Raw genomic sequence first — 14,375 nt, forward strand, 5'->3', positions numbered from 1 at the left:
TCTCTGGTAAATTCGGCTTAAGGTTTAGTAATTGTCTTCATTTAAAATTTTAGTGAAAATATCATTTTAATTTAAGCCTCTGTAAGATGATCTCTAAGAGAATCTGGACCCATTTCGGCTGTGCTCTCCACACGATGTTTCCCAACTTTTTTTCTCTTGTCAAAGTCAAATTATTGATTTTATTTGTGTTTTTTATATTTAGAATAAACACGATATTTTCAAATGAAGCTCTTTAAATTTAATTAAAAATACCACATTTGCATATCATATAGGGATAGGAATTAGGACCAAAACGGGAAAATTTGGCTAAATAAGCTAAAAAAATCAGTATAGATCCGAACATTTTCTATAAAAATTACACTTTTCCAAAACAAATGCTTTAAATTAATAGACCTAATGAACACATTTTTATGTTAAAAGAATAGTATTTCGTGATTAACAAAACCAACTTCACTAATCGCAATGTCATAAAGAAAATTGTCCTCACTTTTTTATTTTTTAAAATTTTTAAAATTGAGTTCCTTTTAATCTCTGCATTGATTCGATTTTGACGCTTGTTTTATCATCTTGTTCTATTTTTTTTAGAAATCATTTTACAAACGTATACATTTGATACGAGTTTCAAAATATTAGTTTAAAACAGTTAATAAAATTCGGAGCATCGAAAATATTTATTTTTCAGTGTTCCATTGTTAGAATAAATAAAAAGCCGCTGTACAGAACAAAAGCAGTAATTAATTCCTAATAAACCTAATAATACCCTTGGTAAAATGCTAATTAATTTCTAATTAGAATAAATTAAATAACAAAAATTGATAGGAAAATTTAAAAGTTAAATTATTTGCACGTGATTTCCTCTACAGAACAAGGAATTTTACTATAGTAAGAAAGAGTGCTGATACCATGCTTTTTTGATAAAAACTGCAAAATTTGGCTATCATTTTAACTTAATTTAAGATCTCTGGAAATTTAGAATTTTTATTGTGAAAAGCAGCTTGACATTATTTAAACATAATTCCAGAGCTTAAAATGCAATTTATACGTATTAGCCAGGAAAAATAGACATAAATCGATGGACTTTAATTTAGCACGTGCACCGCGGAGAAAACCAGGGCATTAGCTCAATCTCTAGAGCCCAATTTTCAGCAAGATAAATCTAATGCCCTGGTGGCGCGAGAACGAGCCCAAAACTGACTGCAAAACATGCGAAATACGTCGTGCATTCGTGCGGAGCAACAGACTTTAGGCGGGCGGAGGTTTGCGCCGGGCTCACTCAGAGAAGAAACACACAGGCGTATTAACATTCTGAAGGGGCGGCCCGCGCACTGTTAGCTGTTAGCGGTCACATTCATTTAAATGTTAATCGCCTGGGCGAAACCACTGGCTGCTTGACTACTTTTGCCTCTGCCTCCGCCGACGCTGCCGCCGCCGCCGGCAAATGGAAATGTAGCTTACTCTGCTCTAAATACGTTTTATTGCCGTCTGTCACTCGTCGAAAATACAGGAGCGAACTGTTTGCGGAAATAACGTGTCGGCCGGCGAGCAGAGACGAGAGAGTGGCCTGCAGCTGATGAGAGCCGCGTTCTGCCGCCACCGTCGCCGCTTTTTGCCCCTCTCTCTCTGCCCTCAGCGCTTTCTCATATTTTTATCGCGCGCGCACACCATGTTTACGACGCAGATAAGTGAATAATTAAGAGCGCACCCACCACGTGACAATTTCATTACTCGACGTAAAAAAGTTAGCGCTGGTTAAAGCCGAAAACTTGCTGTTTTTACGTCGCACCCCTGGGGTTGCGCCCAGCCGGTGACAATGTGCAAGCGTTACGCACGGACAACCATATCAAATATTCATCCTATTTTCCTCCTGCTTACGGCAAGATGTGTAAACATAAAGGCTCGCCGTTTGTTACGATAGCGTCCAAATTTAAGCTGTTGACTGTGGCTTGCTGGTAATAAATCTACTGATTATTTCGGGATCTACAAGATGTAAAAAAATATTGCAGCACTTTTTTTTACTGCTATGGCTGCAGTTGAATTCTTTATAAGTTTGACCAGCTAAAGGAGTTTCCCTAAAAGTTAGTTTTCGTTACGCATAGACAAATATTAAGAGCAGGTTAATTATTTACTTCGAGTATAAATAATATATTCTTGGTAAAAATTTCTGCACATATTTAAATTCAAAACATATAAAAACTTTCTCTATTAGACAATCGTGAGATATCGGGAAGATTCTCCTTCCCCTGATTTTTATATATTTTTTTAAAGTTCTTTCCAAGCCAATGTTTTAAATAAAGGAGACCATCATATCACGGGACGTAATGTAATTTCTTACAGTAAACCTTCTTTTTGTTTAAATTTTACTTTGATTTCTGTCTTGTTACCTATTTGAAGCCAAAGCAAATCAGCAATTTTGATTTCTTTTTTACTACCACCATTCAATTTACATAATACCCGTTGTGTGCAACGTGTACTAAATGCACAATCCCCACTTTAAAGTGTTTGGAACGTTGCAGGACAAATTGCCTGTGGTGCTCGCAATAAATGGCCTTGCATCGGGGTAATTGTAAAAGTTTTATTGCATGAAAATTTAAACACCGCAATAAAGCGCTTTTATTAGGCATAGAAAACTCTGACTGAGCGGCTTGGGGGGAGAGGGAGGAGGGAATTCTTATACGTAAAACGCGTCATTTATACGCACTCTCAAGGAGCAAATCTGCCATCTTTCTCGGAATAATTTAAAGCAGACGACGCCCACTTGCGTTGCTTTTTATTCATACCCACTCGCTTAATTGCACGCCATAACTCAGGACTTGTAATGCCGCCTAAATCCTGCAGTACAAATTTTTATGGCAGCAAGGCGAAAGGGCCGCGCAACCGCACTCGCTGCGATACCGATCGACGCTCTATCGCAGCATGTTGGGCTTTTATTAAATTACACTTATTTATTTATTGTTTTGGATTGTTGTAGAGTGGCTGTGGTCACGCATTCCCTTTCCGCCGGTGCGCATTTAATAAGCCAAAATTCCTTTCAGATTTCAGCCGTGATTTCGCGTTCGCCGCACGAGAACGGGGCACTTGAAACAACCAATTCGAAAATAACATAACGTGACTCTGGGCCATGCTCCAAAAACTGAAATGCGGCAGGAAAACCAGTCAAGAGTAAAGGAGCGAGATACACACGGAAGAGAAAGGAAGACGGCTGTCCCACCAACGCCCCTTTGTTTGTCCTGAGCTGTCAACTATTCAGTGCTTTTTTAGTTAATATTTCCTCCATAGCTGTCTCTGCAAATAAAAAGGCAATCAGACGTGCTGTTGTGCAGAGCAGAAGATATTTTTGTTTTATTTTTCCTCTTCATATAATTTGTTATTTTATACCATGTGTCCAATAAAATCAATATTTTCCATGATTGAAAATTATTTGAATCAATTCACATCTGTTTGATTAATGAAAACCGATCCTTCAATTTATATAATGGGTTTTGACAGCAGAGTTAGATCCACATGGTTTAATGGATTGGTTATCACAAATTTTAATCAACCCCATCAAGCTCACTCAGGATAATTATTACAATGACCGAACAGTAGTTGTTAGGCAACGTGTCTGTCGGTGCTGTACCGCGGGTCAGTATGCACCTTCCAGCGGCAGGCGCTCCACTTGTGCGTTGGGAAACAGCCTTCTATATTTGTCTCGCTGACCGTTCTTTCCGTTGCCCCTTTGCGCGTGGAGAGTCCTGTTTCGCTAGGACTGTTGTCGAGCTTGCGGTCTGTCCACTAGAGGCGCCATTGTGTGGGGATCGTCGACGGCAGCAGCTTTGCAAATATCTTGAGCCAAGCCGCATTCATTTATTCAGACTCGAGGGCAGACACACACTTCCAACTGTATTTTAATCCGTTGTTTCTTTGCTTTTTCGATTTCGTTTTACTTAACAAAATAGTTTTTTTTTGTTAAAGTTAAGAGTGCATAATTTTTTCACTAAAGCATTATTTGTGTCTTATGAAATTTAAATAAAGAACTGATAAATTATTTACAACTATCACTCATCCTCAAAATAACCTAGAAAACGCGTAACACAAAATAAAATTGTTAATTCACCGTTTCACCTTTTTCATGCATACATGCGTGGTCTTGTAGCCTGCGTAGGAGTTGGCAAAGGTCAGCACAACGTGAACGGATAAAAAATAAAAAAGGGTACTCGCTCTCGTATACAACGGTACCTTCCTTATTTGATCGGAGCAGAAAAACATGGAACATTTCTCGGAAGTAGAAAGGCTTGCTGGTAAAATCAGAAATGAGAACTCATTCGAGTGTGTATCAATTGAGATTTTTGGTGCGTTTAACATGTATGAGTTTGCTGTTATGGAAGATTCTGCTGCTTCCATAAATTTCTTGGAAAATCAGCTCACCACCAATATCAAAATGGCACTCTTAAAAATTTCGGGGAAATTATAACGACTCTAATATCCTTGGTTTTTCACATTTCTTTGGATTTTTATCTTGTTTTTCAGGTGTTAAAAGTCGAAATGTGAGTTGTTGGTGCCTGATCTGCAAGAAAACTTTAAATCGAAATGTTATGAATTTGACCAATGAGTTTTAACTAGCTATAAATGAAAATTTTGCTTGTTATACCTACCTGATAAGTCCCGCAAAATCCTTTCTAATTGACTGTTGCAAAAAATTCCATCTCACAGCGATAAATATTTGAGTAGGTGCAAGAGTCTGCCATTATTTGTAGCGCGCACCCTCTCGTGAAACTTATTTTCATAGCCTCAGGCCACTTAAACAGCGCCAAAGAGGAAATTCTTCCGAACACAGTTTGAAAACACGAAAAGCTAATTTCTTTTGCCTTCTTGGCGGTGTTATCACTAGGGCGCTTAATTCCAGCCGCGTTTAATTTATTATCTCTGGCAGGGCAAAAGAAAAGAGATATTATGCTGCGTTACGACGTCAGCTGCCTTCCCAAATTACATGCTTCCAGCGCTATAATTAAATGATTTGCGTTTGGGCCGCACTTAACTGCAATACACACACACGCACAGGAGCTAAAAAAAATCTAACATGAGTATAGTATTTTGGATAAGCGACCAAAATTACTTTTATTAAATTATATTTTTTTCCAAAGTTAGAAATGATTTTGAAATATTTTAATTTTTATATATATGTAATTTAACATATTGTTCATAAGAAAGTAACCACCATATAGTGAACATTTGCTCCAAATTATAGTGATTTAAAATGCTTCAGTATAATTTTCAGTTATTTTTAAATCATTCTGGCTCACGTTTAAGCTCTAATAAATATGATTTTTTAATGTAATGGTGTTTGGTGTTGATTTAATACAACAAAACAAAAGATTGAACATTGCAGAATCAATTTGAATTATAAAACTCTAGATGTTTTAAATTAATCAAATCAATTCAAAAACAATTTAAGGCTTTTTCTATGTATTAGGGTTTTTTAAAAACGTTTACAAGAGCTGACGATGAGCAGATATGCAGCAAATGTCTGATTAAAAGCAGGAAAGAAATTTCAATGATTGAAAGGAACATTACGCTTTGAAATATTTATACAAGAGATTTTTTACTCAGCCTGGAGTGCTGCAGCAATACTTCAAAGGGGTATTTTACCCTTTTGCTTGCAGCGTGCAGCAGCAATCTGAATTATGCACTGCCTCACCTTGGCATCTATTATGAAAAAGCTTGTTTTCTGCAGTGTGAGTAGGGTAGTAGCGCAATTAAGAATTATTAATTAGCAAGATAAGCGGGCGAATCTTTTAATGCTTGTTGTGCAGCCACGAGGTGGAGTCGTAAATAACGTTGAGAGGCAGCGGGTGGGCAAAGTTTCCACTTAATTTTTGCGCCGAGAGGAAGCTAATCAAGGCGTCGTTTGTTCGTTCGTTCGTTCGTTCGGCGCCGATAAAAAGTGCGTCGGCGCCGCTGCTCTCTGATTCGCAGCACCCTTCTGGATCCACTGCAGGTGAATGCTTTAGAGTCGACGCATTAATTCAAAGTTACGTGCTGGCAATAAAGCGAACGGCGGCAGAGGAGAGAGAAAAGGCAGAGCACTTTTTAATTGTTACACGACGCCACCGCCGCGCTTATAAATATTAATTTCGCGCGCACGGCCCGCTATGAAACTTTAATTAGCCGCTAATGGCAGCTGAAGCGGCCTCTCGCCCCGTCTGATACGATGATATTAAGGCTCGACAGCGCTCTTCATTAATCCTGTATAAGCAGCAATGGGCGCTCAAGTATGCCGTAAATGAATGTATATGGCCCTAGGTCCGCGCCCGACAGCGCATAATACTATTTTGCCATTAATACACGTGCCGTGCGATTGACAAAGCGCTTTTCCTTTTGAAAGTGCCACCGTAAAGGTTTTGCCATAAAGTACAGGCTCTGTATTTAAATTATTTCATTGAATCTATTGAGGTGTTTGAAATCTATCTGATATGCTTTAGTAAGTTAGAATTCAGTTCAATCTTCTCACAACCCATCACAAACTGACAATTATGCATTTTCTCATCAATTCTAGTCAGATGAAAAAACTGTAACGGGCAATTTGATTAAATAAAAACTGTCTATGGCCTCAAAATGTTTCCTTAGTATTTGAAGGCGCCAACAGATGAAAATAATTTCTATTTTACGGCGCCATCCGCTGCCATGGAGTCTCATTTATTTAATAATTTGATATATTTGGTGTAAAATTCAAGATACTCAATGTAAATAAAATTCAAAACATTCTTCCTCGTCGATGCCAAATATCTAAACTTCTCTTACCTCAAAGCTTCAACTCATAAATCGCAATTTGAAAATTGACACATTTAAAATAAAGATAAAAAATCAGGAAAATCAAGCGGAAAAAATGTTATTGATGGAAGAAAGACTCTCTGTTCAAACAAATGTTCGGGTCATTTTGTGCGCTACCTGGAAACCATTCCAACGCTATTTCTGACAGCACCGAGAGTTCATCTTGGAAAAGTGCGGGGACGGGCCATCCGTCGGGTCACGTATTTTGATAAAAGCAAAGAGCTGCCACCCATCTCGGGCGAGGAAGTCAACTTTTTCCGGCAGGTACACACAACACTAACACATAACAAGATCGGCAATATATTAGAGTGCATCGGCGGCAGCCAATCTTCTCTGCCGTCGCTTTATACACCTTCGGTAGCTGAGAGAGAGAGAGAGAGAGAGAGAGGCGCAGTGCATAGGCAGGTTGCTTTATTCGGGCCCGCTCAGTCGCCGGGGACACTTTAGACAATGTGTAATAGGCGTGATGGGTCCCGGGGGACTTTCGCTCTGCTGCGGGCGAGGAGGCGCGTGACGTGAAACCAAAGCGAGACAGTGACCCACAACACACAAAAGAAGACCGGTGTCAAGTCTCTCTCGGAGTCAGCCCGGCCGGCCGGCCGGTCCATGACACCAGGCTGAGCGAGAGCGGCCACTCGGGTAATTAAGGAGCACTTCTCGCCGTAAACCTTTCGCGGCGGCAATGACCGACACGCGCGCGCACATTATGCTGCGGGCGCCGAAGCCATTGTGTGGCTCTCCCTGCCCGCCGCAGAGGGTGCCGACGTTTGCTCCTCTTGTGTTTGAATAGGTCCCGTCGGGCCAGGAATTTAATTAACGCGCCTGCTTCGGCCATGAATTAAGTGAAATATGCACTTCTTGCCCTAATATAAGTGGCATTTCACGGACCGCTCCCATGGGATATGTTGTTAACTGAGTTATCACGCCGATTAGAGGGATCAACATCAGAAACATATCGTTTTGCATTGACATCTGACCAAATTTCTTTATGAAATAAACCAGAAAAAAGAAATAAATAAAAGAATTGAAAGTTATTAGATTTAATTGAAATATCTACTCGCCTCATTTTGATGTCATGTAAACGCATTTGGATTTTTTTTTTATTCAAAGTCGTCTGGCAAGAAAATTGATCATGAGCAGGGAAGCTGATAAAAACTGTAAAAATATTGATGTTTTTAAAGCCCGTCTTTGACGAAGTTTCTGAGAACACCAATCGATTCTTGACGGTCGAATTAGGTAAATTTGATATTCCGACTAAAAAGTCCAGCGCGAGATGCATAGCACAAGTAGAACCTTTTTTCCCGCCAAAACAATATGAATGCGAGAACTGCGCATGCGTCAGAGCTGACGAAGAAGTCATTCGCAAAGGCGGTCTCTCTGCAAGCTCTGACGTTTGCGCAGTTCTCGCATTCATAGGTTTTGGTGAGAAAAAAGTTCTACTTGTGCTATGCACCTCGTGCTAGACCTTTTAGTCGGAAAAAATATCCACTTTACCTAATTCGACCCTCAAGAATCGATTGGTGTGCTCAGAAACTTCGTCGAAGACGGTCTATAATACAACTGTCTATCTATTTGCGCTTAAAGTCAAGTTGTTGTCGATATTTACCTTATTTGCTTTAGGCACTGCCTGATTTTCTAGGCAAATCGGTTCAAACTAGCTAGACATAAATATTTTTCGATATAACTCCTGACTGAAATCGACTGGTACAGGAAGAGCAAAAAACGGCCAACAAACATGTGAAGCCCAAGAGCAAATAAGGAAAGCAACCAACCTACTTGGATTATTTCCATTAAAAATAAATTGCGTAATTTTTTTAACGCAAACTCTCTTGGAAGTAATCTGCCAAGAAAAACTTGACGAGTCTTGTTACTCGTTTCTCTTGGGTAACCCAAGCCTTCGTGCTCATTGTGTGTATATTTAATATCCCTTTGGATATTTTCCTTCGTCACTATATTAAACCATAAGGAATGCGTTTCTTTGCCTGGCTTTTACGAACGGCGAATAAAGAAAGGCCTTACTTCCAATTGCATGGGGAGCCCCAGAGCATCAAAAAGGAAGAAAATAAAAGGGGCAATCATGGCAGATGACAGATCCTGGCGATGCACTTCATCTCCTTCGTCTTCCACGCTGCTACATACACACGGGCGCCGGGCGGTCTGTGTTATGATCGCAGCCGAGTTGCAACGCGCGGCGTGTGAGGCATTTGCCGGCCCGTTTTATTGCTCGTGTGTGCAGCAAACAATAATAAAGCCCTCCATCTGCTCAGCAGCATTGTGTGATTTACGGCGGGATTGCGATTGGGCAAACACGGGTCGTGGAAATAACTGCTCCGGGGCCAATGGCGGCCAGAATCTCCGCTGCTGCCTGCTAATGTGTATTTATCACCGCGACCCGGTGTAAATCAAATTATATCAAATGACGCCGCTAAGAGGTGCAGCAAGAAAGAATGGCGATCTATATATTGCTAAAAGTATTTCATCGAGGAAAAATAGAAGGTTTGATATGAAATTGACTTTAATGTGACGCACAGAAGCTATTAAAAACTATTTTCTCTCAAATTATGTTCAACTATAGTTTATTTTAAGCCGGTGGAATAGGACAGTTTATTTTTATATATTACTTTCAAAACTATTTGTTGTATTTAATTAAAATTTAATCTTTGAAATATAGTTTTAACTGAAATTAAATTTTATTAATCCCTTCAGTATCAAGAATTTTAAACAGAGCATTTAATTAATGTAAGATCTATCACAGGACATTTATTATACTTGTTATTATCGGTAAGTTAAAAATTAATATCGGTGATGCATGAGATTATACTCAATCTAAATTTTACTTTTTATTCCAGCTTCAAGCCATACTGTTGAAATAATAAATTATTAATTATTACTTTTGAATCTAAATAATAGAGTTTTTAAACATGACCTTAGCAAAATAAAATACATTTGCTGCATAAGCGATTGATAACAAATTTAATGTCAACTCACGCTGCACTGAGCCCTTTTTTAAAACCAAAGACCCTATTTTATTATCTGTAAGTTAACACTGTGCTCATTTATTTTAACCTCTATAAAACGTTTTTTAACTTTAAATAAAAAGCATCTCTGAAAAAAGTATAATCATGCTGAGAGGGGTCGAGCACAAAACAGTGGTGCAGACATCATAATTCGCGCTCGTGCCCAAACACAAAAAAAAACAACGCATCAGCACTGATTGGGCGTTGCGTAATTCGGGCGATAATTGAAGGGCGCAGCGGCGGGCAGCTAATTAGTAAAATAGTCATGCCGGGCGCGCGGGCAGGCAGGCAAGCGGAGAGTAATGTGACCACTAGACACGTCGCTCTCCACTCTAATTGTCTTTGTTTCAAAGCTGTTTGCCGCGCCACTCTTCAGGGTGAAACTTTTTTATCTCGGGCGACACTCACACAGAGGGAAAAAAGTTGGTCGAGGGAGCTTTTACCCTGGGTGTGTGTGTGTTTTTTTTTCTGAGCGCGCGCGAGAGTTATAAAGCCATTGCCTGTTTATACTGAATACGTGCGAGTCGAGGATTAGCGAGAAAAACGCGCGCGCAGCGGCCGAATTCTGCTCTGGACGCTTGTCATTTCAAAGAATGACGGGTTTGCCTACACCCACGAGCTGGATTAGCGGGATTAGATTTTTCGGCCATTATTGTTGGCTGCCGGAAAATGAGATTTTCATGCAGCCATCATATTTCGCTTGTTTTACGAAAACAAAGTTGCAGATGCGTATGCGAGGGATATATACATGGAAATGAGGAATAATGATATCGTATCCAAACAGTCTTTAAAAAATTGTACCCGCAGTTTTGATTTAGGGAGAGGAAACAAAAATGCTATCTCTTTCTTTAAGCGATTCATTGAATTTATTTTTACGTGACAACTGAAAAATATATCAAAGAGTAGGTGAATATAAAATCATTGGCATTTTTATACAAAAATCATGCACAGTATCGCTTTCATTTACAAGTTACTGCAATAATTAATGATTTTAGCTAACACCCTGCTGATAACATCAACTTCATGAATAAATTAAATCGCAGACAAACAATTTTAATTGCATAAATGTTTTATAAGATATTATAAATTAAAAATGTTTTTTGAATCAGCCAGTCCAAACATTCAAACTTTCACTTCCCAAAATAAAACTGATAATAAAAAATTATCTAATTTTATTAATTAAAATTATCTGATTTAAATAACAAAAACACTTTATTTCAAAAATAAAAATATTAAATATCATTCGTAAGGTGGTTTAGAAGTGAAGCTGGTTTTGATAACAAAGCTAATTCTATCCTAACTCTGCATAAATCAGCTCTCTCTAACAATAAGTGCTGAGCGTGTCTTGCAAAAAACCAATTCCAAAATCTGCAAGGCTTTCATGATAGCCGATGCGTTCGGCCTTTTCTCCTCTAAACGGAGGGGATAATCTGAAAAATAACGTATGCTCTATCAAAGGTTACGGCCGGTTTTTAATACGCTCCACGGACCCAGAGGTCCCTTTAAGACGGTGCAGTGTCATCTATATGCAGATTAAACCCGTGTGGAGTAGTGGTGCGTGCCGCTATTTAGAACAATAGCCTCCGTAAAGTATTATCAGCCGTTGGTGAGCGCGTGGCATTCCATTACGCACTTAACTAGTCGAAGACGTGCCCTCGCACTGCTCGCAAGGAGGTAAAGAAATAATGCATTCCACCTTTGCTATCTCGTGTTGAATTCTGTTTTTGAGCCTGTATGTGGTAAAGTAATTACAGGCTAGTATGACTGTCATTAAATTTATGAATTCTGAGAGTGTTTAGGAAATTTATTGATGAAAATTAAATTGACAACTGTCCAAGAGGCAAAAGACTTTTTATCGAAAAATGAAATATTTATAACCGGTATGGCTCCATCTAAGATCTAAAATGGCTGATTCCGTAAGGAAATCTTAATAATTAAACTTTAAACATATTTTAAGTGGTTTTCATCGCATCAGATCAATAGATCACACACTGGATTAACATAAATTATTTATTTAATTAGTTATTAAAAAATTCAATATTAATTATCAGTTTATCAAGTCTGTTGTATACATTTTGTTTGTTATTCATTTTTAATTTTTATTAAAATCATAGGTTATAATGTAAACCAATAATATCAAATATAATAACCTCATCGTATATAACAAACTATTTTAATAAGAAATAAGTGAGGTACATATCTTAAAAAATTACTATTATTAGTTCTCACCTATTTCTATATTTTTTAAACAATCACCTCATGAAGATGTTAAAGCACTTCTGTGGGATGTCTTTTATGAGAATGATATTATTAGGCCCAGCGTTTGACTCTGAGAAATGACCGCGAAGCATCTGATCAAAAAAAGAACTACCCCAGGTCAAGACAACGCGGTGGCATTTAAAAACCTATTTGCAGAAAAATGCTTTTAATTTCTCAGGTGGTTTTGATGGGCCATTTTCCTCCTTTTGGACTTCGATTGAGCAGTCATTTTAGTGACGGGTCGACTAAATTTCAGAAAAACTCCTTTTGAAATCATCATTGTAGGCGTTCATAATTTTTTAGCTCTCATTTTTTACTGTCTAACATTCTTGATTATGTAAGAGAACAGTATCCGCTTGCAAGCCAAGCATAATTTTAAATTTAAATGATTCCAGTGCACATCAATATCTATTCCAAAGCTGTGGATTAAATTAAACTATTTCAATAGATAAGTAGAGAAAAAATACTATTTGTTCACCAAGTTATGAACTAATTGTCTGATAGTGAATTTATGATTTTAAGATAGTAAAAATTAGTAATTTGGAATTTGGAATTCTGGAGCGCCCGAATCTGCTGATCAAAACATGAAAATTTTCAAGTTAGATGGAACAATTTCCTCATTTGGGCTTTCGAGAAGCGAAGTGCAGCAAAAAAGGTCTGGAGCCGTTGGCGTTAAAAATTGATTTCAACTTCTCTTCAGTTTCGTCAGTTTTATGCGCGAAAATGGTAAAAAAAGAGTCGGAAGCCTCGGGTAGAGAGGCGCATCTCATTTTTGTTTCTCTTTTTTCCGACTGAGTCTTACCGAAAAAAGCTAATTATTAATTTGCCGCCAGAGGCGGCGAGAAAAGTCCGCACAAATACACTGCTCAGCGGCAATAGGGGGTGAGCGGGGGTGGCGCGCGGAGAAACCCCTGGAGAATATCCTGGTGGCACCATCTCTGAGAGTCGAGCGGAATTCTCTTTGAGCGGCGCAACACGCAAATTTCTGCTCCTTTTACCAGCAGCTGCGTTTCCGAATGACAAAAAGTGAAAATTGGGGACTTTCGTTTTTTGTGCCGCGCGTTTATTATTTTTGCTCTTGCGTCACACATTTCAGTGGCAGAAGGACGAAAATGACACGCGGGCAGGAAAACATGTTCCTCTCGCTTAACATGTAGTGCACAGGAGGGTTCTCTTCCAATGTGTGCTGTGTCTCTCATTTTTTGCTCACAGCGGAGCGTTGAATATAATTAAATATAAAAAGGAGTCCTCTCGTGAGCGAAATACACGGAATTTGCCCCAAAAAGTGTTGCCACTGTCAAGAGCTCCGTCGCCCGTTACCTTTTTCATTCGTGCAGCTTTTTCAACGGGTCTAAATTCACCAGCAAGCCGGTCTTTTATAATTAAACATGCTAAGATTTTTTTCTGTAAAGCCAGGAGCGAATTTAAATTTGGTAGCAGCACGCTTTAGCCCCAACAAAGGAGAGAATATCTTTCTGCTGCTCCGGCCGCACGTCTATGTTGAAACGAGGTACGTGTTTTTGCCATTGAATTAAATAACTACTTGTGTATAAATAATTAAAACAAGAAGTGTTAAATTGTTCTCGACTTCTCTTGACATTAAAAATGTAAATTTAACATTCAGACCTCTTTCAAACAACAAATTCTAGACGGAAATTTTATTTATCATGTTAAAAAGTGCGATGGCCGGGAATCGAACCCGGATCAACTGCTTGGAAGGCAACTATGCTCACCATTACACCACCATCGCAACGATTTGTATTAAAATGTCAAGTATTCTTTCGAACTTGTCAGAATAGATTAAATGACTAGATAATTCCGAATTAATCAGATAAGATACTTTGAAAAGTGTTTTCCATTTTATACGAGCCGCAAAATCACTGATATAATCATTTTTAGGCATATAAATGATGTCAAGAAGATGAATTTGTCAAGTCAACGAGAAACTGTGTTATTCTATATTTTAAAGTTGTATGTTACTGATGCTGACATTATTAATATTATATTCACTTCACACCATCAACTGGACAGTGATAATTACTGCTGACTGCTGCAAAGTAAATTATGCAAATTACAGGGAATTTCAATCAGCAACAAAAATTGATATTCCCGCGGTGAAACGAGTTGGGACACACACCTGAGCATAATTCGATTACTTGTTTTGCTAAAAGTGCATCTGCGCTGCATAATTCGCTCAAGCTTTTAATTACTGCTGACCAATCAGCACGATGACACGAATGCAATTTCCAAGCAGACTGGTTATCGCTTGGAATTGCAAATTCACGACTGGCG

The 14,375-nt window shown here is 38.6% G+C and overlaps 1 non-coding gene across 1 annotated transcript; it reads right to left on the reverse strand.

Moving 5' to 3' along the window:
• Positions 1 to 13,761: 13,761 nt before the first annotated feature.
• Positions 13,762 to 13,833, reverse strand: TRNAG-UCC (transfer RNA glycine (anticodon UCC)). The gene has a single exon. It is a non-coding gene; the product is annotated as a tRNA-Gly (tRNA).
• Between the last annotated feature and the right edge of the window lie 542 nt (positions 13,834 to 14,375).

The sequence above is a fragment of the Cloeon dipterum genome, chromosome 4 (assembly GCF_949628265.1).
Source record: "Cloeon dipterum chromosome 4, ieCloDipt1.1, whole genome shotgun sequence".
NCBI classification, from domain to species: Eukaryota; Metazoa; Arthropoda; class Insecta; order Ephemeroptera; family Baetidae; genus Cloeon; species Cloeon dipterum.